The sequence below is a fragment of the Delphinapterus leucas genome, chromosome 4, assembly GCF_059928025.1.
Source record: "Delphinapterus leucas isolate spDelLeu-1000000601 "Yukka" chromosome 4, BTC_Dleu_Yukka2, whole genome shotgun sequence".
Lineage (NCBI taxonomy): Eukaryota > Metazoa > Chordata > Mammalia > Artiodactyla > Monodontidae > Delphinapterus > Delphinapterus leucas.
Window position 1 is genome coordinate 87,458,058 of NC_143132.1, and position 8,435 is coordinate 87,466,492.

The 8,435-nt window shown below is 42.2% G+C and overlaps 1 pseudogene; it reads left to right on the top strand.

The window, feature by feature from the left end:
• The first annotated feature begins 379 nt into the window (after positions 1-379).
• On the top strand, positions 380-1,445 carry LOC111175636 (large ribosomal subunit protein uL5 pseudogene; annotated as a pseudogene).
• The last annotated feature ends 6,990 nt before the right edge of the window (positions 1,446-8,435 follow it).

Consider the following 8,435-nt stretch of genomic DNA (forward strand, 5'->3'; position numbering starts at 1 on the left):
CTGGTGTCCCCACCCCTGCTCTTGTTCCCACTATGGTTGATTCTACTTTGGGCCACGTTAGGTCCACACAGCAGCCAGAGTGATCTTTCTCTAGTTACTCTCTAACTCCTTAACCTGTTTAAATTTTCTCCCCAACCATGTCTACTTAAATGCCTGTCATATGTTTATTCATTTATTTGTTTATTGTCATTTTCTCCATTAAAGTGTAGGTGTTATGAAGGCAGGGATCTTCTTGTCTACTGAGTAGTCCCCTCAGTTGAATAGACTTTCTTGAATGAAAAAATAAATAATACCTCTGCAAAAGACACTGTTAAGAGAATGAGAAAACGAGCCACAGATGGGAAGACAATGTTTGCAAAAGACATCTCTGATAAAAGACTGTTATCCAAAATATACAAAGAACCTTTAGAATTCAACAATAAAAAAAAAAAAACTTGATTAAGGAATGGGCAAAAGTCCTGAACAGACACCTCACCAAAGAAGATGCACAGATACTCTTCCCATTCTCCACCAAGGCTCAGGATCAGAGTGAAAAGGAGAGCCTATGCGGGAACTTTGCATCTGTAAGCTCTGCCTCAACATCTGTGTGGGGCAGAGTGGAGACTGACTGAGCCGGGCAGCCTCAGGGCTGGAGCGGCTCACCAGCCGGACCTCTGTGTTCTCCAAAGCTAGATACACCATCAGGTCCTTTGGCATCAGGAGAAATGAAAAGATTGCCATCCATTGTGAGGCCAAGGCAGAAGAAATCCTGGAGAGAAGTCTAAAGGCATGAAGTATGAGTTAAGAAAGAAAGAATTGCTCAGATACTGGAAACTTTGGTTTTGGGATCCAGAAACACATCGATCTGGGGATCAAATGTGACCCAAGCACTGGTATCTATGGTCTGGACTTCTGTGTGGTGTTGGGTAGGCCAGGTTTCAGCATCACAGAAGTGAAGAACAGGTTGCATTGGGGCCAAAAACAGAATCAGCAAATAGGAGGCCATGTGCTGGTTCCAGCAGAAGTATGATGGGATCATCCTTCCTGGCAAATAAATTCCCGTTTCTATCCAAAGGCCAATAAAGTACACCTGAAACTAATTTAATATAAAATGTCAAATATATATCAATGAAAAAAATTTAAGTAAAACAGAAGCCAATAAAATGTTTTCAGTAAAAAAGAAGGGATATGCAGATGGCAAATAAGCATAGGAAAAGATGGATGCTCAACATCATAGATCATTAGGGAATTGGAAATTAAAATGAGATATCACAGGCTTCCCTGGTGGCGCAGTGGTTGAGAGTCCGCCTGCCGATGCAGGGGACACGGGTTCGTGCCCCGGTCTGGGAAGATCCCACATGCCACGGAGCGGCTGGGCCTGTAAGCCATGGCTGCTGGGCCTGTATGTCCGGAGTCTGTGCTCTGCAACTGGAGAGGCCACAACAGTGAGAGGCCCGCATACCACACACAAAAAAAAAAGATATCACTACACATCCATTAGAATGGACAAAATCCAAAACACTGACAACACCAAGTACTAGCAGGGATGTGGAGTAACAGGCACTCTCATTCATTGCTGGTGGGAATGCAAAATGGTACAGCCAACTTCCAGAGATGGTTTGGCAGTTTTTTTAAAAATTAAACATAGTCTTACCATATGATGCAGCAATTGTGCTCCTTAGTATTTACCCAAATGAGTTGAAATTTATGTCCACGCAAAACTTGCACACAGGTGTTCATTGCAGCTTTATTCATAATTGCCAAAACTTGGACGCAACTAAGATGTCCTTCATTAGGTAAATGGGTAAATACACTGTGGCACATCTGGACAATGGAATATTCTTCAGCACTAAAAAAAAAAAAAAAAGAGCTATAAGCCATGAAAAGATGTAGAAGAACCTTAAACGCATATCACTAAGTGAAAGAACCCCATCTGAAGTGACAATATCCTATATGATTGCAAATATATTACATTTTGGAAAAGGCTGAACTATGGAGATAATGAAAGGATCGGTGGTTGCCAGGGAAGAGTGGAGAGGGAGAGATGAATAGGTAGAACATGGAGGATTTTTAGGGCAGTGAAACTGCTCTGTATTATACTATAATAGTGGATACATGCCACTACACATTTGTCATGGAATATAAAATACCAAGAGTGAACCCTAATATAAGCTATGGCCTTCAGTGACAAGTAGGTTCATTGAGGATAACAAATTTACCACTCTTGTTCATGATGTTGATAATGGGGGAAACCATGCATGTTGTGGGGGGGAAGGGGGGTATATGGGAACTCTCTGTACTTTCTTCTCAATTTTGCTATGAAACTAAAACTACTCTAAAAGTAAAGTCTATTAAAAATAATATGTGTGGAGACCCTGGGGAAAAATGGACCATAAATCTAGAAAACCTGTCCCACTAAACTCTGAAAGTAATCAGAACCCTGAAAAACCCTAGTTTGGTTCTCTTATAAAAAATGCAATATGAGGCTTCCCTGGTGGCGCAGTGGTTGAGGGTCCACCTGCCGATGCAGGGGACACGGGCTCGTGCCCCGGTCCGGGAAGATCCCACATGCCGCGGAGGGGCTGGGCCCGTGAGCCATGGTCTCGGAGCCTGTGCTCCACAACGGGAGAGGCCACAACAGTGAGAGGCCCGCGTACCGCAAAAAAAAAAAAAAAAAAAGATTTACTAGTGACAAACACTTTAATGGGCTTGGCAGTTGTTGTGAGACAGAACACCTAAGCTAATAGTGGAACTGTATTTTGCTTAAATTAAAGACTCAAAGATGCTCTTTTCAGATCTCCGAGTCCTTAAAAAGTTTATGAAGAGTGTTTGTAAAAGGGAAGATTGCTAGTGCTCATCTTAAAGCCATTTAGTGCCTGTATGAGCCTGAGAATTCTAAGTCCTCGGGATGATCTATAATGCATGGAGTGTATGCTCTCAGCAGTGTTTTTCCTCTTTTCTTGACGTCAGTTGCCATTTGTAAGGGTTGCCAGGGTAATGACATCTAAAGACAGGCCTACAAGAAAGGACAGCATACTTATTTTTTCTCTTTTAGCATCAAATATATTTAAAATTCATAACACATTCAGTTTGATGAAATTCTACTTCACAGAGAACCAAATTTCAAAGTACAGAAAAGAACTCTCCCACTCCCCTCACTACCGCCCACCAACCTGCCCTTGTCTTTGCAGCTCTGCTCTTAATGACTGGAGTTGTTCGAAACATGCTTTTATATATGCCACGGGTTTTTTTCTGGGGAAAAAATTGTGAGGAGGTGCTGGCTGTATTTTATAAAATAATTTTTGGTAAAGTCAACAGAAAGACCTAGCTTACCTCAAAGGCAGGCATGGGAAAAATTGGAATCTGTTTAAAAAGGGAATATTTCAGGTTCCTTGGAAAGTATGTGGCTTTTGAAAATTAATTAAGAAATAATACTTGGGGTTATCAGTCAACATGGTTAATTGATATATTTCTAATGGGATAGGTTTGTCACATCACACTAATTCTAAGTTTTATATCAGTAAAAGGGTTTTACAACTTTACACATTGACAAATATATTTTTATTTTGGCAGCAATAAATAAAGCATCACGTGTTGCGGAGGAACTCATCACAGTTAAGCTGAATTTCATTCTGTTTTGAAATGAAGTCAACCTAATATTAGAAAATTGCATTCTGGCATGAACCTCAATATTCTATTTCTGTTGGTGGCTCATTCATTTCAAAATAAGTACTTACTGTTGTAAACGCTTAAGTGTGTATCTTTTGGCATTATTGAAATCCATTTATTTACCTTTCAAATGAAGTCCAAACCATTAAACAGAAGTCGTTTTCTAAGGAAATCCTTTGCAAGATACAGAAATCTTTTTATGCTTGAATAAACATTTTAAAATGTTTTATGTGAGATACAGGGACTTCTTGTTATTGAGCACGCTTGCCCTCTAGGATGCCAACTGTAGAGAGTCAGAAACACATCTGTGCTCAAACACCCTTAGATTCTCTTACTAACCCATTGTGAATTTGATGATCGAATATATTTACCTTTTTTTGCGACAATTTCTATTTTCAGCCTGAACCACTCCTTGGCAAAAGATTCCATAAACTTAGTACCAAGTGTGTAAGATTGTATTTAATAATATACCTCTCTTTATGCATCTTAGAATTGTAAGATTCAAGCTTCAAATCATGTGCCCCCCCCCTTTTTTTTTTTGCGGTACGCGGGCCTCTCACTGTTGTGGCCTCTCCCGTTGCGGAGCACAGGTTCGGGACGCGCAGCCTCAGCGGCCATGGCTCACGGGCCCAGCCGCTCCGCTGCATGTGGGATCTTCCTGGACCGGGGCACGAACCCATGTCCCCTGCATCGGCAGGCGGACTCTCAACCACTGCTCCACAAGGGAAGCCCATGTGCCCTTTTGCTATGAAGTTTGATGGAAAATTCTGTGCCCACTCCTTTCCTAATTTCATGGGATGAGATCACACCACTTTCCTGAGTCTCCACTAGAGGCCCAGGACTCAAAGTCTAAAATCCTGGAGATCATCCTCTCTCCTTGGGTTATTTTGGAACTTCCCCAGCTCCATGATGCCTTCCTTGAGAGTGATCAGCATTTCACATGAATGTGCAAATGGATTTTAGTTTGATCCTTAAAACAAATGAACAGATTAATAGATGCTGAATGGTAACATCTTCATGGGGTGAAGAAATTGCTGGTGCAGGAAACGGGTGGGGAGGAGAAAATTACGATTCAAAATACCCACTGGGTTGTGTTGGCTTTCTCAAAGTTTCTGAGCCTCTGTTTTGCTTGAATTTTAAGGGTAAGAGACATCTATTAGTGAATCCCTTATAAGCAACCTTATGACAGTTCATCAGTCATTGAGTCCCTGCTTTGGTGTCTTGCACTGCTCTGGAATGTTACAGAATTTGTGGCTTCCTGTGACTTTCCCAAGTATCAACCTTCAGAGACTATGTAAAGAAAACCAGTATGACCCTCTGATGCAGGCACAATCTGTTCTTCCCTAAGCTCCTATTCCTCACAGATTCTCTGGCTCTGGGTTCTTTTTTCTGGCTCTCCTTCTTGCAATGACATTCTTAGACCTCCTACCGGTCTTCACCAACACCAGCTCTGTGCTGCCTGGTTTGCTTAATTCTGGCAGACTCCACCCACTGAGACAGCCTCGCCCCACTAGCTCCGGCCTCAGGGACCCACCCTGGCTCACCTTCCTCCTCCACTCACAGACTTCCCACCAAGGGAAAGGGATTAGACATGTTAACTTTTTCCAGACAGATTTAAAATGCACAGGGGGAGTCACTGAGCAGAGCTCACAGAGTGTTCATACTGGGAAGCAACAGAGTTGAGAGCTGTGTGACCCTGGGCAAATTACCTAACGATTCTGAATCTGTTTTCTCTTCAGTAAAATAGAGATGACAATGTTTACTTCACTGTGTTATTGGAGAGAATTAAATAAGATAAGGTACAGAAAGAGCCTTATGCATAGCAGTCTTTTTAAAAGATGGTAGCCAAAAAAATTAAAAAAATAAAAAATAAAAAGATGGTAGCCATTATTACTTTGAGATTACTTCTGAATTATTGTGTGTAATATTTGTGTGGAAGTCTGAGCCTAGGCTTAAAAACAACAACAACAGCACAACAAGTTTGGCCATAGAATTTTAAAGTGAAAATGAAGAAATGGCCCATAACTGCTGTATTTATTTAAGCTTCTAATTTTTTTTTTTTTTTTGCGGTATGCGGGCCTCTCACTGTGTGGCCTCTCCCGTTGCAGAGCACAGGCTCCGGACGCGCAGGCTCAGCGGCCATGGCTCACGGGCCCAGCCACTCCGTGGCATGTGGGATCTTCCTGGACCGGGGCATGAGCCCGTGTCCCCTGCATCGGCAGGCGGACTCTCAACCACTGCGCCACCAGGTAAGCCCAAGCTTCTAATTTTTATGCATGCTTGTTCAACTAGCATATATTAAATCTTTCGATTTGCCAGGTGTTATGCGGGCAATAGGTAGCTGAGTAGATGTTCCTCTCCTCCAGGGATTTGCAATCTAGCTGAGAAGACAAACATGTAAATAACCATCTAGTGACATGTGACAAATATTGAAAGCATCATTGCTGTGAGAAGCCCTTGACTCTGCCTGGAAAGGGCTGGGAAGACCAAATCCACGTTCTCAGTTCCCTGTAGAAGCAGCCGGGCAAAGAGGAAAGCTTTCCCACTGTTGTGCTAGCCAGGGTTGAAAACTGGTGGCCTGCGGACTGTATCAGGGCTGCAAATTTCTTTTGTTTCGTCCATACAGGGTCTTAAAACCAAGAATATATTACATAAGAGTCCAGAATTACGGATTTTCCAAAAAATTACAAGATGTGACCTGGCAATTCTGGACTGTAATCAACCAGATCCAGACTAGCTGCTTTGTTTTATAACCAAAGCTCTTGACTCATCTGTCTGCCCTACCCGGCCTCTGTAGGCATTTGTGATTTCAACCTTCCAACAGACACACCTGGGTCCAAATTCCAGCTTTACCACTAATTGTATTGCCTTCAACAGCCGACCATCAGTTACCTGTCTGTTAAATGGGATCGATAATACCAACTTTGCTTTTTTTAGAAAGTGGATTCTAGAAGAGCATGGATTGGACCAGAGCTGTTCAAAACATAAAACAACAAACACTATGCTGTACACCTGAAACTAGCAGAATACTGTAAATCAACTCTACTCCAATTAAAAAGACAACAATCCAATACAGCAATCACTAGTCAGGTGTGACTATTTAAATTTAAATCAAATCAAATAAAATTCAGCTCCTCAATCACACTAATCACATTTCAAGTGCTCATTAGCCATCTGTGGCCTGTGGCTACCTTACTGGACAGTACAGTTGCAGAGCAGTTCCATCATCATAGAAAGTTTCATCGGATAGTGCTGTAGACAACATTGCCCAATAAATCCACCTGAGGTTATCCAATTGTCTGGGGGATCTAATTTTGTTTGACCTACTGTGTTTTACAGATTAGGGTTCCAAGTCTTTGGAAGTAGATGTTAATGTCTAGAAGATTGTTAAGTTGCAAATTATTTTTGTCCTACAGAGATAAACAAACAATTTATGTCCAGTGGAAAAGAACCCTAAAGGTTTTGGTTTTATTGCTCTGTAGGACATTAGTCAGTCTTCCCTATCTTTCTTTGCAATCTTATCTAGGATTCTTTTCTTCCAATGGTGAGACACACACACACACGCGCGCGTGCACGCGTGTGCGCCCACACGCACAATCTTCTCTCCTCCCCTCTGAACCATCTATTTCCCTCATAAATGAGGTAAGCAAATCTTGGACATTATATATTTGTATGGAGATCATGTTTCTAACTTTTAAAAATTTGTACTATTTAAATTTACACTTTGGGCAAACTATGTAGCCTGGAAAGCCTCACTGAGGAATACTTTCTAAGACAGAGACTGTCCTCATAGGGTTCTTAAGAATTAAATGGGATAATGAATATAAAACATTTTATGCAGCTCTTGGCATGTAAAAATTGCTAAATAAATGTTAGGCTTTATGATTATTATTTAAGAACTCTTTATCTTAAAGCGTTCTTAAATAATAATCAGTGTGTTTCTAGATGTCTAAACATCTCAATTCCTACTTTCAGGTAGCTCCATTCAAATGCTGGAAGTCCCAAATACATTCTGGGCACAAGGCCTGTATCTCCCAACTTTGGCATCACTCTATCTGCACTCAGTACCTTTTCATCCTTTCTGCAGCAATGGGAGAAATTTCCCGGCCAACATCTGGCTTCAAATTGTGAGAGAAAGTCTTCCAGGCTGAGAACCACTAAAAACCCTCCCCTCCAGGCACCGTGCTCTCTTCTTCCTCCCCCCTCCTCTACCCCTTCCTGCCGGCCCAAGTCCTGGATTCCACCCTTCCTGCCTGGCACCATAAATGCTCCCTCCTGCTGCTGCCTGCCGTCACTCAGGCTTAACTCTTTAAGTGCTAAAGACCCTTTTCCCAGAACGATGTGCAAACTTACAACATTCTTATCTTCTGGGATGGAGAATTGTTCACAGAATTCCCCTTTCCTTTCCCCAAAGCCTTCTTACCCATTCTACAGTATCCATTTGTATCAATCGTATATAAAATTAAATTTTTGGGGCTTCCCTGGTGGCACAGTGGTCGAGAGTCCGCCTGCCGATGCAGGGGACGCGGGTTCGTGCCCCGGTCTGGGAGGATCCCACATGCCGCGGAGCGGCTGGGCCCGTGAGCCGTGGCCGCTGGGCCTGCGCATCCGGAGCCTGTGCTCCGCGGCGGGAGGGGCCACAGTGGTGGGAGGCCCGCGTACCGCAAAATAAATAAATAAATAATTTTAAAAATTAAATTAAATTAAATTTTTGTTGGGAATGGCACCAAAGATAATTTTTTTTATAGCTCAGAGTGTTTATTGAAGATCTTCTATATGTGCAACAC